Consider the following 18,282-nt stretch of genomic DNA (forward strand, 5'->3'; position numbering starts at 1 on the left):
ACACTTTCATGGTATTTTCTTTTTGGGGTTCATTTTTTTCTAAACATTTTTATCCTTTTTGCCCATTGATTTTTTTTTGGCGGCATACCCTTTTTATATTTTTTAATTTTTTTGATTTTCTGAATATGGAAAACATTTGCAGAAACTGCAGGTATGTACATATTACAGAGATAAACTAAGTCAATCATAAATTATGACACCTATTACTATTGAACCTAACAACGGCTGCGCTTGGGGATGGTATTTCCTTGTGAAATGTCAAGAACACCGTCGACTAGTAGCTTGATCCATTGGGCCAATCCCATACATGTATATGCTCTGTTGTATAATATTTGTGACAAAAAATTTTGAACTGAAAATACACCCTTTTCTGTAAACTGAAATCTGATCTAACATAAAATTGCTGCTGAAAACTTAATTTATTCAAACTAAAATTCTACCTATTTAGTCTAATCAGCTTTATGATTGTTGTTTAGGTAAAAAGAAACAACCAACGCAACCACTCAAGCATCATATACATTGGTGACTTTTGTTGCTTGTGCTTGTTGGTGGTTAAAATTGAGATCCCGAAATCAAATATAACTCTGTTAACCTTTGAGAATATAAGGAAATTCTTGATTTCCTTTGTTGAATCTAGAAACCGTATAAGAGGATCTTATAAAATATATACACTATTCTTGAACTGATTCAAACAACTGTACATCCGTTGTGTATGGCCTGCATGCCATGAAACTAAAATAATACCTTCATCTTTATCACCCGACATGTTTTCAAATGAGCTTAGTGATGATGTTTCTTCTGAAAATGGAAAGAAAACTAGTTGCCTAGCCAAGTCTGTATCAATACTTTTTTCAAAGTCATAGTTAGCTAATGGAGAAGGACTTTGACTACAAATTCCATCCAACACATCAGGTATTGGATCATGAAAGGCTTGAAGAGATTGTTTCCGTCTATTTTCTATTGGTTCCAATGAAATTGCATGATTTTCTAAAAACTACTTATCCTTTCTTACATATAGATTATGCAAATTTCCTTCCAAAAACTGAACTACATCAGAGCAAAATGTTAGGGAGTTTTCTTGGATCATTTGATTATATGATCCAGCTTCCAAGTCATCTTCTGCAACCTGACATTCAATGGCATTTTGGGGCTGCAAATCTAGATATGAGAAGTCTTGAACGACGATTTTATTGCCCGCTAGATGGTTAATATCAAAACTTGTGGACATTTGGTTTCTAATTGCACAAAATTTATCTTGGATAAATTGAAATGAAGCAAAACACAATGGTAAAGCTCCTTCACTGATTCCAAAATTTTCTGCACTTTCCTCCCCATTTTCATAGCTGAAATGAGCAAGCTAGTCACTATTTTCAAGCTGCTTAAACTGAACTTCCTTATTCCTCAACTTAGCTTCTGATTCCTCTGCAAGGTTTCTTATAGTGATCAATCTTAGGCACATCACCATAAGAAGTAATGTCACCAAATGTACATATTAGATCAACAGATTGCCTCTCCAGATATGGTTCGATAACTCTATCTTCAGATTTATGGTAGTCGGAATTAACAAGAATTTGTTCATGGCGATCAACCTCTTCTTTTCGTGAAACAAATATGTCATGGTGATTTTGAACAAAAATTTCATCTTTCATGGTGATCTTTTGTATCCTCTCCTCTATCTTCTTTACCAAAATGTTCAGCTTTACCTCTGCTTTTTCTTTCAACTTTTCTCTTCTAATTTCCAAATTAACTTCTACATCTACTGCTATGTTCTGAATCTGCTCCAATGTTGATGGGTTTCTTTGTGTTAGCTGAAGTTATAGCTCTGGATCAAATGTTCTTGGGTAATGCAAAAGAGCTAAACCAGGGGGGGTCTTATATTTGATGGCATTGAATAATAGATTTGATTAAATCTATTTGAAAATTGTTGTATTGTTTCATCTGGATGTCTTTTTGTCTGATTATATTCTTCTATGATTACAAGAAGATTGACTTTGATTATCCATCTATCAAGAAAGAATTTGAGAAATTGCTGGAGATTTGATATGCTTGCCTCAGGTAGGGTTTTGAACGAATTCTTGACTTTGTCTTGCAAAGAAAGAGAAAAAATCCTAATACTGACATTCTCTTCATCTACTTCAAATAAGTTAAGATAATCCTCAAGAGCTTGAATATGTTTTTGGGCAGTGATAACATTTTGTCGATCAAACATAGGGAGGTGCTTTTGATAATCATTGGGGAAAGCATGGAGTGTAGCAGGTAACATGAGGGGCTTATATCTATCAGGAACTTTACAAGGTATAGGAACATGTACAGGGATTGTATGATTAGTCTTCATTGCTTCAGATTCTTTGATTGGAATGTGATCCCCATTAGATTCAGAAGACTACTATTTAGATGTGTAAGGAGACATTGTATCTACAACTTTTAAAGGGAAATAATAAAAAATTAATTGAAAATCTTCTCTAAAATACAATATACATTGGAAATCTCTATCAATTAGAAAGATCATAATATCTTGAATAACAATCCAAGTTAAAAGCATGGTATTTTCATATAGTTCTTTCAGGTTCATTTCTCTAATAGAGTCTTGATTGTAGAATTGATTTGGAGTCGCCAGGTGGATGATTTTAACCTTTGTGTGTCTAATCACTATCCACCATCATGGATCAGATCTAAACCTATAAAACAATTGTAAAGGAAATGTTAGTTCTCCCCAGTATGGTCGCCACTATGTTATCACTCAGAGTTTTCTTAAGGTTAAAGAAATTAATTTTCGAGGTAACCACAAACCAATATTTTAGACTCGGGTTCTAGCCAACCTAAGTCTAGAGAGGGCTCTCTCTTTATAATTTAACTTTGTCTTGGGTGGGATTTTAGGCTAGTTATTAGTGATCTTGATGTTTTGTTTTGATTGGGTGGTGGAATTAAGAAGAGAGATGGGCCGTTCAAATATTTAGGCCATTGTACTATGGATACAATCAAGAAAGGCTTAACTGAATTTGATCTATTATTGAGGTAAGAGTCCACAGGGAAGGCTACCATAACAAGAGCAAATTTGTAGGATTAGAATGGGTGAAATTCCTAACCAGGGCCAAGGGCAATGAAGAATCCTTAACTGAGATTAGCGTGAAGAAAGGAAGGATGGCTAGTAGCAAAGGGAAAGAGAGAATCATCAAATATGGGCCAAAGGGGGGGGGGGGTAAACTACGAAAGTAAGGGGAAAATTAAGAATTCCCAAACCAAGGCAATTTAGTAGAAAACATTAAATAAGAAAACAGTTAAAACGGAGAGCACTTAAGCTAATTCTGATGATATTACTCCTTGTTTTCTTTTAAGAATTATGAGAAACACATATGATCTTTCATAACATAAAGAGAATACAGTATTTAAACATGAGAAAATGATACTTATTTGCCCCAGATGTGCACAAATGAGTGAAATATCCTCAGCTTTATTTCATAATCCAGTAAAACAATCGAGTCTTGAGTACAATAGCTCCTTAGCTTATAACAAAGTATCTCCAGAAATGATTTTTAATCCACAGAAAATACTTCAAATGAAGAAGTATTTATACAAATTCTAAACTGAAATATCTTGAAGAAATATCAAGATTGGTTTTACAAATATCTCAAACTGTTTTACATTAATAGAACTTAAATAAAGGACATTCAAAACTAATGAATCTATTTGGCACTATTTTTATGGATTTATGGTGACAAATAAGAGAAAGTCGAATTTGATAGCAACTCTTAATTGATGATGAGGCATCCCAGTCACTAACTGCATCCTTTCTTTGTGCATTTTCCCCCAACAATTATGCAAAATTAGGGTCCATTGATACTTTTGTATATCTCAATCCAAGATAGATATGTAAAAAGCGAAAGAGGTTACTGTATATAAGAATGTTTTTGAGAAAAAACTTGCTCAGTTTCTCCAAAATTCACCTCCAGATGTTCACAATATTTTCTGCAAAAAGATATCTAAAAAGGGACTTTACACAGTCCGAAAAATATGTTGTGAAGATATGCACTTATCTCACGTTTTGTAATACCTATGTAGAACTTGAGATATATTTTTGTAGATTTTCCTATTAGGAATACTAAATTCCTCCAGTTTCATAAAATACTTCTTGGATTGACCACAATAGTTTCTACAAAACTATGGCTTAAATAGGAAATTTCTAAAGAATGTACCATTTCTGCTTGGATTTCATCTTTTAACATCAAATTTCTTTTAACTGGTTTTCACTTTTACTTTGGATTAACTTCATTGTTGCTGGTGAAAGTGTTTTCATTTCTGGTTAACCCTTACTGCATCCAAGTTCACTTTTACTGTTTTACTTTTATTGTTCTATTTTTTCATCTGTTTTCACTTTGACATGAAACTGTATGCTATGCTTTGTAATTGTTTTCCCCGTTGTTTATCTTGATGCTAGCTGATTTAGCTGACTTGGTCTTCAATCTGATACTCTTTAACCTTGATACACTTTGACTATTCTTTACTCTGTCCTTTTACCTTCACTATATATTTTACTGTTTATTATGTATTCCAATCCGAAATTTCCTTTGTTCTTCTTCTTATTGTATTCATTTGCCTTGTAACTGTATTCTCTATCTGGTTGCTCTATTCTGACTGTCAATGCTCTGTGTAGTTGTATTCTTTTCTATTTCCTTATACAATTGTGTTCACCTTTGAGCACAAGTTCTGAATGACGTTTTCTGTTGATTCTTGGAATAAATCAATGTTGTGACTAGTATCCAAACTGTTTATCCAAGCTCTGATCTTAGTTTGATAACCTGAAAAAATTCAATATTATTTAATAGAATACATGTCTTCATGAAGGGTGTTTGATGGCTCTCTGGCACAGAGATGACTGGCAAAGGGGTCACAATGGAGTTTTGGACTAAAAATAGATTGTGAAATCATGTTGTACAGGTTCAGGGATGCGCTGGAAGGTTTCGTATGTTTACACAGTCAAATCGGCGAAAACCATAAAAGCATAGGTTTTCACGTTATACGTTTTAAAATGCAGAATTTCGAAATATGACACGAAAGTCAATTAAATGAATGGACGGGCTATTTATCCAAATGGTAGGGAAGCGGTATTGAAAGGGCCATCACACTGCTTATGAATCATGGACGGTTTTGAGGGGAGGTCGCTCGATGCCATTCATCGGCATCGAACAATGAAAATTCTCACATCGGATGGGTAACGTTCAGCATCGAAAGCCGCCTGATATGAGCATCAGCCATCAGATCTGAAGGGGTAAGATCATACGGTGATTGGGGGTGTGATTTGATCAAGGAGTTAATGGAGGGACCCGATAGGATATTAATTGTGGTTTAAGGGAACTTAGTGGTGTGTGGGAGGATTTGATTGGGGGAACATGTTATTAGTTAATCACTGTTTGATTAATTAACCCATTTTTGTTTGGTGGAGGGTTATGGCTCTTAAGTAGTCGCTGATCAGCTAATTAATCCATTTAATTAATTTACTAAGTAAGGTCTATATTTCAAACCTCGGGTGGGATATTATCATATGAGATTTAATAAATATACAGGAAACGGGTTTATTTTATGGAGTTAAATAAATATAGTGAATATTAAAGTTAATATGGAATGAAGGGGGAAACGTGTATTTTTGCGCTAAGTATAATGTGTTGAACATTTATTTACACAATTCGTACCTACACATTATAGCTTATGCTAAATGCCTTTTTGTGGGTTTTTTGTGGAAAAAAAGGGGTTTTATGTAGGGTCAACCATTTTCCTTAGGAAAATAGTGATTTCACCTTAGGAAAAGTGATTTTTTAGATGAAATGAATGAATTATGAAGGGGGTGAATGTTGGTTAGGGGGTTTCAGTACTTGGATCCTATAAGTTATTGGACCAAGGGTCCGGTCCCTCGAGAAGTCAAAGAAATAATCTGAGCCCCTTTAACTTAAGGCTTTAGGTACTTTTGTCTTTACTTGTGGGAAATTAGTAAATTGAGGGTGAAATGAATGGGGAAGTTAACCATTTTACTTTTTGTAACTACTCAATTATCATCCATGCTTTAGTAAATTGATGACGAAGCATATGATATGATTTTTAACTAACCATTCATCATAATTCTGCAACCATTCAACTACTTACGCATCTACTCATCCTACCATTTTTTTTGCTTTTTATTAGGGTGCACTTAAACTGGAAAACCTTTATCAAAAATTTTTCTTTTCTGTTACAATAGAAATCCATCTAAATATATCCTTATTACATTCAAGGGCTCAGATTAAACAGTTGAGCTCCTTTTATTCACTCTACCTCTCTACTTGTCTGCTAAGATTACATTGTTTGGTCATATATTTATTCTCAATCTATCAACATGAAGTTCAAAACATGGAATAATCAAGATTAAACTGTTTGATTACCATGGATTGTGGCATAAATAACAAGTTTCACACAATCATGATTATGCGTAAAAGTAAATGGTAGTAGCATTTGGGCTTGCACACTTTCATGGTCTTTTCTTTCTGGGGTTCATTTTTTTATTTTTTTCTGACCTTTTTTATTTTTTTGCCCTTTGATTTTTCTTTTAGGGCATATCATCTTTACATTTTTTAAATTTTTTGATTTCCTGAATATGGAAAACATTTGCAGAAAGCAAAAGTATGTACATATTATAGAGATAAACTCAGTCAATCATAAATTATGACACCTATTAGTATAGGAACGTAACAGACACTACTTGGGAATTTGTAAGACATAAACCTTTATTGTTTAATTTAGAAAATATGATAGCTATTTTTTGTTGTATAGTGCTATTATTTCCTTTTTTTTATGGCTAGTGTGATTATATATATTAATAATGTTATGACATATGCATTGTTTTGTCTTTGCAATTTGCATGTAGAGATACATAATAATATTTACCAATTCTGATGTACATGTATAATGTTTGCTAATAGTTTTATTTTGTAGTCAGTTAGAGTGATATAACATAAATTGGGATGGAAAAATATTCTTCTTTTGATGAAAATAGCTAGAAACATAGTAGTAAGTTGTGATTTTCCAGAAGTCTTAGGGGCCATGCCTTTGGGACCAAAAACAGATGCCATATCCCAAGGCATAGATATCGAATACACACATGATGTGTTGCTACATCTATGGTTGTGCATTACAAATTCAACGAGGGGATGCCAATCCTGGATTGAATAGAATGCACAAGACCAACTGTTCTATGAAACTTCAAATGTGGACAATCCTAGCATCCTTGAAACTAGTTCTTAACTATGCAGATTATGTGGATGTAAATTTTCTCTAAAATTCAAGTGTATGTTTATCTGTATAGGGAACTATATCGGGTAGTTATTAATGTCTATGTGGATTAGCAATGTTATCTTTTGATTCTCACCTTGTGATCCACATTCAATATGGAATCACATTATACAAGTTGTCATGTGAAGTTTCTAATTGAAGACTTCTGCTAGAAACATCATCCCACCTTCTTCTACAAAGATAATTAATCTTTTTCCCATTTTTTGGAAAGGCATTACTTGAAATCTAGTATCAGAGTGTAATGTTCCTTCAATGGTCAGTCCCGATAGTAATCTTACTATGGAGATATCTACCTTCCCCTTGGAAATAAGGCCTTTTGTATGCATCGTTTATGTAAAGAATGTGTGTTTTCTATTGCCCAAATACAAACTATGTTTATAAAAACTTAAATTGTATAAATTCTTCACCTTAACTTTGTTCCACTATATATTGGATTTTTAGGAATTCTGATCATTTTGTCCCATGTTTTAGATGAAAGCGAAAGAAATTGCTACTGAGTGCAAGTTTGATGGCGGTCGCACACAAGTTCACAAACATAAATCTTGCATTCAGTTCTAGTCAAGGTAAACTACTTCCTGCCTTTGAATTTTGTTTTGTATGCCGATCTTCAAGAAGAGATGTGATGCAACAAAATATATGGATACATGCTATGATAGGATTAAGTCTAGTAGATGAACATTTTGTCATGACTAAAACTATTCCTAATTGCAGAGGATAGGAAGTGAAAATTTATTTGATAGTAAAGGAATGCGATAATAAACTCTGAATGATATTATTTCAGAACTCATAATTGACTTGTCTTAGACATCATTATATGATTTTGACAAATTTAGCATGGTACTAGCATAAATTTTATACATGCAATCTTTGCCTTGGTATTTTGAAGTAATTTGTGATATGTTGTTTACAAACAAATTAGCATGTTATTTTTTAGAGCTAGAATATTAGTTTTAAAGAGTCCTCAAATTTAGGTGGAACAACTTTTTTTATGGATGTGGGGAGCTGTTAAAAAAATTCATCTTTGCCTTAACTTTTTTTGTCTATCACAATACCCAATGATAGAATATGTGTAAGCAAGAGTCTTAAGCTATGGAAGTACTGAATTATTTATGAAAGGTGCTTCTTAAGAACTCTCTTATGCATGGGCCACAATAGACAACTGTATCCCAAACATGCTGGAAATTTATGAAATCAGTAGGAAACTTGAAATTTCAAATGAAATTAAGATTGGAATTATATTTCAATAAATCAAGATAGATTAGACACAAGGTACGCGGTGATGTAGTCTTTTTTCTCTTACTACCATATCCTAAGTTGGATGTCCCTCCCTGCCCCTATCACTACCCCTACTTACCCTCTGTAATTACAACAAGAAGCAACAAAGAATTGTATCCCAAACATGCTGGAAGTTTATAAAATTAGTAGGAAACTTGAAATTTCAAATGAAATTAATATTGGAGTTATATTTTAGTAAATCAAGATAGAAAAGTCACAGGGTACTCGGTAATGCAGTATTTTTGCTCTGTCAACCATATCTCGAGTTGCCTGTCCAACCTTGACCCTATCACTACCCCTCCTTACCTTCTAAAATTACAGTAGGAAGTAGACATATGCTTGGAGGATGTTCTTTCTTTTTTGGCATCTCTCCAATTCCTCAATATTCTTTTCTAGCAGAGGCTAAACCAAGGGCTATGAATTCAAGTAATACAAACAAAGAGGGTTTTCATTTATATGGAGAAGTTGTAGTCAAACCGTACACTGATGTATCGTGACTAGTCCCAGTAGATCCTTTCTATCAATGAAGGTACATTAGGGTCCTTATGTAAGATGCACCATCGACATTATGAAAATGTAGCCAAAAGATAATGTGCAACCATAGAATGATGAAGGAAAATTATAACATGAGATTATAAGCAAATAGGATTAGGTAGTGAGCCTTCTAATGAATGAACAACCCATCTAGTTTTCACATTATAACATGCAACTCATGAATCAATAAGCCATAACATGTTCCACATGAAATTTGTAGTTATAGCTGCAAATTCCCCAATATTCCAGATTACACCAAAGCAGAAGGACTTCGAAGGGATAACAACCTCATTCTTACTTCCTTCTCACGTGCAATGTGATAGTTGTTGATTTTATGAAAATCCTGCCATAAAAATTTCCAAAACAAGAAAGAATATGAGCTTGCACACTAAGAGAGAGACTCAACATCATGACATGGACAGAGTTTGACTCTCACAAGCAGAACCAACTCCTGTTTAAGGCTTCTAAAATCCCCTAGGTTAAAATAAGAGGGGTCCTAAATAATAACTTTACAATGATGCTTCAGCAGAATGGTAATAAAAATAAACTATGTTAGATGTCATAGATATTTGCAGTTGTTCTGAAGAATCGATGTCTCACCCATAAGAGGACCTTTCCACGAAAGTAGAGTAGGGCTAAAGAAATCAAAATCAACCTAATACCACATCCAAAATAAATATTTTTGTAGCTTCCATTTCATCCTTGTGACACGAAGTACAAGAATAATCCATCCCCAATATCTTGACAACCAACCCTTGTAGTAATAGAATATATATCCAAACTTTGTGCTTATAAGAATGTTATTTTCAGTTGGACTGGTACCTTGTCAACCAGCAAGCCACAAGATCCTTCACAGTCCATTATTCGTCCAAGTGAGAGGTAATGTGAGTGGGGTGTCTAGGTATACCACAAAGATGTAAGATCCTTACTCACACATATGTAAAAGGGATACCGAATCCTCCATCCCCAATATCTCTAGAATAGACCTGGCTTATGTAACAGTTAACGTCATTTTACTCTTTACGAATCAGGAGGCAAAGATGGTGTTTATTTCATCAGGTCATATTCTTTGGTTTGTATTAATATCTTCTTTTCCAGCCAATCTCTTATTAAAAATCCATATTCGTAGATCTCAGGATTGGGTTGGGAGAAAATTCTATTCTTGATGAGATTCACCCTGATGCTCGGGACATGATGGTAGGTTTTGTAGATTTAAAAAATGTCTGCTTACATCTACACAGTCGTTCTGTTTGATATCTACGCCAGGTTTGTTTTGGATCTTTCATTGATCTTTGATATGAATGATACCTATCAACACTTCTTTTGACGCATCAAAACCAATAAATATGACTTTCATTCAGTCATTTAAGTCATGGTGGATGTTAACCATTTTCATTATTTTTGCTTTCATTGGCTCCATTTAAAGGTTTTTCTTCTGTTTTGAACAAGACATGTTGTTCATTATCATATTAATTGCAATTTTATTATATTTTTTGTTTGATTTAATATATTTTCTTGTCAGTGCTTCATTAGGATCTTGTGGTAGGCAAGTCGGTCAAGTGTCAACACTCCAAGCAAATGAATTCTATTGACACTACCTGGGAATTTGTAATACATAAACCTTTATTGCTTAATTTAGCCAATATTGTAGCTATTTTTTGTTGGATAATGCTACTATTTCCTATTTTTTGTCTATGAATAGTGTGATTATATCTGTTAATACTGTTATGACATCTTGATTGTTTTGTCTCTACAATTTTCATGTAGAGATATAGAATAATATTTACCAATTTTGTTGTACGTGTATAATGTTTACCAATAGTTTTATTGTGTGGTGAGTTAGAGTGATATAACATCAATTGGAAAGGAAAAACATTCACCTTTTGATGAAAAAAAGTTAGCAACTTAGCAGTAAGTTGTGATTTTCAAAAAGTCTTAGGGGGCATGCCCTTGGGACCAAAAAAAGATGCCATCTCCCAAGGTATAGATATCGAATACACACACAATGTGCTGTTACATCTATGGTTGTGCATTACAAATTCAATGAGGGGATGCCAATACTAGATTGACTAGCATGTAGAAGACCAACTAGTCTATGAATCCTCAAATATGAACAATCCTAGCATCCTTGAAACTAGTCCTTAACTATGAAGATTACGTGGATGTAAATTTGCTCTCAAATTCAAGCGTATATTTATCTGTATAGGGAACTACATAGGGTAGTTGCTAATGTTTATGTGGATTAGCAATGCTATCTTCTTATCCTCACCTTGTGATCCACATTCAGAATGGAATCACATTGTACAAGTTATCATGTGAAGCATCTAATTGAAGATTTCTGCTGGAAACAACATCCGACCTTCTTTTACAAATATATGTAATCTTTTGCCCATTTTTTGGAAAGACGTAACTTGAAAGTTGGTATCAAATCATAATATGCCTTCAGTGGTCACTCCTGATAGTAATATTATTATGGAGATTTCTACCTTCCCCTTGGAAATAAGGCCTTTTGTATGCATCGTTTATGTAAAGAATGTTTGTTTTCTATTGCCCAAATACAAACTGTGTTTATAAAAACTTATAATGTATAAATTCTCCGTTTTCAGTACGTTCCAATATGTATTGGATTTTTAGGAATTCTAATCATTTCTTCCCCTATTTTAGATGAAAGGGGAAGAAATTACTGTTGAGTGCAAGTTTGATGGCAATTGCATGCAGGTGCACAAAGATAAGTCTTGCATCTAGTTCTCGTCAAGGTAAACTACTTCCTGCCTATGCATTTTGTTGTGTATGCCTATCTTCAAGAACAGATGTGATGCAACAAAATATATGGATACATGCTATGATAGGATTATGTCCATCATATGAACATTGGTTCATAGCTAAAACTATTCCTGATGGCAAAGGATACGAACTGCAAATTTATTTCACAACAAAGGAATGCGATAATAAATTTTGAAGGATATGATTTGAAAACTCTTAATTGACTTGTCTTAGACATCATTATATGATTTTGACAAATTTAGCATAGTACTCGCATAAAGTTTATACATGCAATCTCTGCGGTCATATTTTGAAGTAATTTATGATATATTGTTTGCAAACAAATTAGCATGTTCTGTTTCAAAGCTAGAATACCAGTTTTAAACAATCCTCAAATTTAGGTGGAACACCTTTTTTATGGAAGTGGGGAGTTATTAAAGAATTTCTTTGCCTTCACTTTTTTCTTTGTCACAATACCCAATGACAGAATATTTGTAAACAAGAGTCTTAAGCTATGGAAGCATTGAATTATTTATAAATGGTGCTTCTCAAGAACTCTCTTATGAATGGGCCACAACAGAGAACTTTATCCCAAACATGTTAGAAAATTATGAAATTAATAGGAAACTTGAAATTTCAAATGAAATTAAGATTGGAATTATATTTTAATAAATCAAGATAGAAAAGACATAACTCTTCATGTAATTATTTAAAGTTTGTTAGCTCAATGGAAGAGCACCTTTCTTACAAGCAAGAATCGAGTGTTGTCTCTAGATAGGCAAAAATGAAATTGAAAAATGAAATTGTCGTCAAAAGACAATAATGCCTGTGTTATATATTGTTTTTATAGAGACAATTTTTTAAGACAATAATCTTTCAGACAATATTTTTTAAGACAATAATCTTTAACACAATAATTTTTGAGACAAGCGCTTAAAGCCATATTTAAGACAATACACAAATTTTTTTTGTCTCAAGTTAAGAGAATTTACCCAAAAATTGTCTCCAATATTGTCTTAAAACCTCTCTTGATGTAGTAGTGTATATATTGTAAAGAGGCAGGGACACCAAGTTTGAGATTCTGTTGGAGTTATGAAAAGGAGGTAGGGGTGGCTCTAGTGAAAACTTTGAACAAAGATGAGTTGGTTGTGTTAAGTGGTGGAAAATGAGGACCCAAGGATTTATGGAAAAATTAGTTCTTCTACAGGTTAAAGATTGGTTAAATATTTGATTAGAGTTTCCCATAGAAATTTACCTCTAGACATTTTAGCATTTAGAATTTAAAATCTCATTTTAGCATTTAGAATTTAAAATCTTGAAATTTTTTAAAATTTTCAGAAACTAAAAAATAATACATCGGAAAAAGATCATTTAACAGAAAATCAATTTATCCCATAATTTAAAGTCTTTCATATGAATTTAGTACATTTAGGAAATAGATCATTTCACAGAAAATCAATTTACCCAATAAAGATCATTTCACAGAAAACCAATTTATCCCATAATTTAACGTCTTCCATGTGAGTTTAGTACATCTAGGAAATAGACCATTTCACAGAAAATCAATTTACCCCATAATTTAACCTCTTCCCTGTGAGGTTTTTTCTCTTCCATGTGACTTTTTTTGTTCTAGTTAAATTTGAATTTCTATCGAGAGACAGCAAGTTGGAGATTCTGTTGGGTTATGAGAAGGAGGTTGGCGTGGCTATGGGAAAACGTTTGAATAAAAAGATGAGCTGGTTGTGTTAACTCGTGGGAAAGGAGGACTCAAGGATTTATAGATAAATTTGTTCTTTTATTTATTAAATACTTATCCTTATTTTGTAAAAAAAATATTAAAATTTTTAATATAAATTTAGTTGTCGATATTTTAATGTTTTGAATTTTTTTTCCACAGAAACTAACATAATAGTACATCCACTAAAAATATCATTGCACAGAAAATCAATTTATCCCATACTTAAGTCTTCCTTGTGAGTTTAGTACACCTGGGAACGTTTTCCATATGAGTTTTTTTAATCCGAATTAAATAAAAAAATCAAACTTAAAAAAATCAAATTATCCCATAATTTAACGTTTTCCATGTAAGTATTTTTATCCTCGTTAAATTTGAATTTGAATTTCTATCGATCATAATTTATACTTACTCCCATTCAATGAAACATTGTTCACATAATTAAATTTTAACAAAATTATGAGTTTATCCCAATTTCGTATCATATTTTAATATGAATTAACTTTGAAATTAAAATTTTCCCACTCACTTCATGATTGGGATGGATCATAGCGCTCTTAACCCAATGGTCATCACTAATAGCCTTCATTGAAGGGATATAGTAAGGGATATAGTAGAGGCTTTCTGAGCACACATAATAAGCAACTACCGTAAAACTAAACCAACTAAATGATTTTACATTACCAGTCTTTCAACAGTAGCCAACTTAGCACTTAGTCAAACGATATAAGCTAGTTATTTTAATATATATAGAAAGTAGCTAGCTTCGCACGGAATCAAAAGATTTAAGTTTTATATATCTATATATTTTCAATAGCTCGATTTTGTTATAATAAATATTATTTACGTTGATGTGAAATCTTATGAACTTCAATTCGTAATATTTTTAATTAAAAAATAAAATAAATATATTAAAATATATTTTTAATAATTTTATTTTTTAAATAAATATGTATTTTCGAAAAGTAAATGCTTTTCAAAAACGCTTTAATAACTTTCACAACCATATGATAGGAAAATGTAGTTTTCTATCCCCTCCATTGCTCAAGGTTGTTGGGTGAGGGGCTCCACAAGTTCAGGGATAAATAGTCTTGAAAAGGATTGATTAGGTTTTGAGTTGGCTTTTCAGTTTAATTCATTTTCTTTTATCTTTAATTTTATTTTATAATTGATTTTTTAATAAAAATATTATATTATTTTATAATTAATTGTTTAATAGAAATTTTGTAAATAATTTTTTTTTTAATACGTAATATAGATATTGAATTTAGCTGTACATCTTATGTAAAATGATGTAAAATAGTAACTAGTGGATCAATGAAAATATTTTTTAGATTTAACTTACAATGCATATCAGATTGTATGTATGATGTATAGAGAGTCCCTCGAGAAACGATTCGGAACATTGTGGAGGAGGCAAAGGAAAAAATTCATCCTCGATGGTATTTTTTTTTAGATTAGGGATTTCAACATATAAAAAGCAAAGTGTACCTAGTAGTAACATTTTGTTTCGCACTGTTTTTATTTCCTCTTAATTAAATATGGTTTACAAGGAAATAGACTAGATAATATGCCATTATGAACTACGTTGTTTTGTTCTATGAGTTATGGAATCAATGACAATATCCATGCCTTAGCAGTATACTTTTGAGAAGAAACCATTGAGAACATTGTGGAGGAGGCAAAGGAAAAAATTCATCATCGATGGTGTTTTTTTTAGATTAGGGATTTCAACATAGAAAAAGAAAAGTGTACCTAGTAGTAACATTTCCTTTCGCACGGTTTTTATTTCCTCTTTATTAAAAATGGTTTACAACTAAATAGACTAGATAATATGCCATTATGAACTACTTTGTTTTGTTCTATGACTTATGGAATCAGTGACAATATCCATGCCTTAATAGTATACATTTGAGTTGTATATTTGTTTCATAAATATGAAGGCAAGCTAAATTGTTTGTATTATTGAGGTACCCGAAGTATTTTGGAAGTTGTATAAAGTCTTTTTTTTCATCTATGAGTTATGGAACCAGTAACAATAGCCTTACGTTAATAGTATACTTTGATTTATTATATTTGTTACATAAATATAAAGGCAAGCTAGGTTCCTTGTACTAATTGAAGTAGTAAAAGTATTTTGGAAGCTATATAAATTGGATTTATTTTCAAATATGTTTTTTTATCACTAAGATGCCTACGCAAATTTTTAGTTTGGTACCATGACAGATGAATTATCGACTTCAATGCTTAGGGTAATAATGTCCAAATACTTATTTCTATGTATGACAATTCTACAAGTAAAATAATAATTTTCCATCACAAATATGGATTACCAATTTCAATGCTTACATGGATAATGTCCAAAGACTTGCTTTTATGTGCAAAAATTCTACATTTTAGTTTATAATAATGACTCATGATGTACAATAGGAATTGAAGTAGGCCACAATAAACATTAATTGTTAAAAAAGAGTGCACAAATTGGATAAATATCACAGATTCTTATTCTATTCCATTATACTTATATAGTAAACATTTTTTTAAAAACAAATATTTATTATTCATTTTTCCACATCTCAAAGATCTAAAACATTTATCATAAACCCCAAATGTACCATTTAAATGAGCTCATATACAGAGCCTAGATACCACAAATAACCCATCGAAAACATAACATTGAAAGCGTTTTATCTAGGTATTTTTAAAACTAAAAGGAAATGGAAAACCATATATAAAAGTCAGATATAAAAGAAAGAAAGTGTTTTAACCCGGTATTTCTAAAAGTAAAAGGAAATGGAAAACCATATATAAAAGTTAGATATAAAAGAAAGAAAGTGTTTTATCCAAGTATTTCTAAAATTAAAAGAAAATGGAAAACCATGCTTAAAAGTCAAATATAAATGAAAATTCAAGCAACCATCCTTGAGACAGTACTAGACAAACCCACAAATACCAAAGAAATCATGAGGCCAAACTTACCCTATAAGGCCCTATCAGGTGAGATTGTTAAGGAAGTGGACACAGGTAATGAAATAATGGGGATTATAGACTGTGCTCCTTCAAGATTACAGACCTAGAATTTGTTCTGCTCTTGAAATAAAAAATAAAAATAAAATTTTGAGAATATATATATATATATATATATATATATATATATATATATATATATATATATATATATATATAGATATATTATTTTTTATTAAAATAAAATAAAAATTATAATCTAATGTGGAGACAATTATTGCTTTAGGTTGAAAATAAAAATTGGATGAATATGCAAAGATGTCAAATTTTCTCATAACGTGAATGAACTTTCCATCATTTACAATTGAATGGAAAAACACTATTTACAATTGAATATAGAAAAACTACCCGTGGTTAATTGAATTTTACTAAACTATCTCAATTCTTAGGAAGCTATACTTAAATATGAATGCAATGTCTTTGCATAGTGATTCGATTCCTAGATGTAGATTTTCTACGCTTTTGAATTTGAACTTATAACTTTTTACAAAAAGGCATGTGTTGGAAATACAATTTTTTATCACATTATAATTTATTGTTTTTTATAAATGCTTTTGCATCCATAAATAGATCTGTGACACTCAATTTAATTTACTCTAGTTGATTTTTAGAAAATATTGACATTTTGAATGTCTAATATTTAATGTTCGAACATCTAATTGTAATGACATTCTAGAATATTTTTGTTAAACAACTGTAATATACTTACATATTATAAATTAAAAAAAAAAACAAAAAACAAAAACAAACTTAAATACATTCCAGAATACTTTTATTAACAAATTCTGATATACTTACATGTTATAAACTTACGAAAAAAATACACAAAATGAAAATTTAAATTTAATGTCTCAATTGCTATTTGCTGATTATGAACCATGCCAACCACCATTAAATGTCAGTAGTCGCAGTCACTAAAATAAGAAATATCACTAAGGTTTCTATTTGGATATGTACGTTGTTATATACTAGTAAAATTAAGTTAAGAAGACCCTAAGACATCATATTTATTTATTGGATTTTTTAAAACAAAGAACGCGTTAGATATATTTTAATGAAATATTAAACAGTTTTAAAGCAAAAAACTTTTATATTAAAATATATTTACTAATTATAAGTATTTAGTTTTTATAAATAAAATAAAAATAAAAATTAATTATTATTCCTCTAATAGAGAAAAGAGAAGAGAAAATATTATTTTAAAATAAAGCAAAATTTGTTCAACATTTTTACAATTGTTTAATCTTTTACATTGTGTTACACGTATTTGAAGAATATGTTTTTTTGATTGATAGATAAAAAATTTCATCCAAGAAAATCTTAAAGTTTTACAATGTGTAAATTCTAAAGAGTTCTAAAGAGTTTAAGTTACAAGAAATCTCATATTCTCATTAAACACCTTGGTGTCACATACATACATACATCTATCCATTTATTTATTTATTTTAGTTTTCGCAATTGCATTATATGTTGTAAAGGTAATGTCATATGGAAAAAAAGTAGCATGGAGCAAAAGGATAACTGACTATGATTTTTATGAGCGCTTGATGTGTTATTTTCTTGGGAAGTTTCAGCTTTTGAATTTGAGTTAGATGAGCTAAAAAGCTAGAGAAGAAAAAATTGCACCTTCC

The sequence above is a fragment of the Pinus tabuliformis genome, chromosome 1_2, assembly GCF_031772625.1.
Source record: "Pinus tabuliformis cultivar Carrire ecotype Pingquan chromosome 1_2, CPIR1, whole genome shotgun sequence".
Taxonomy (NCBI): domain Eukaryota; kingdom Viridiplantae; phylum Streptophyta; class Pinopsida; order Pinales; family Pinaceae; genus Pinus; species Pinus tabuliformis.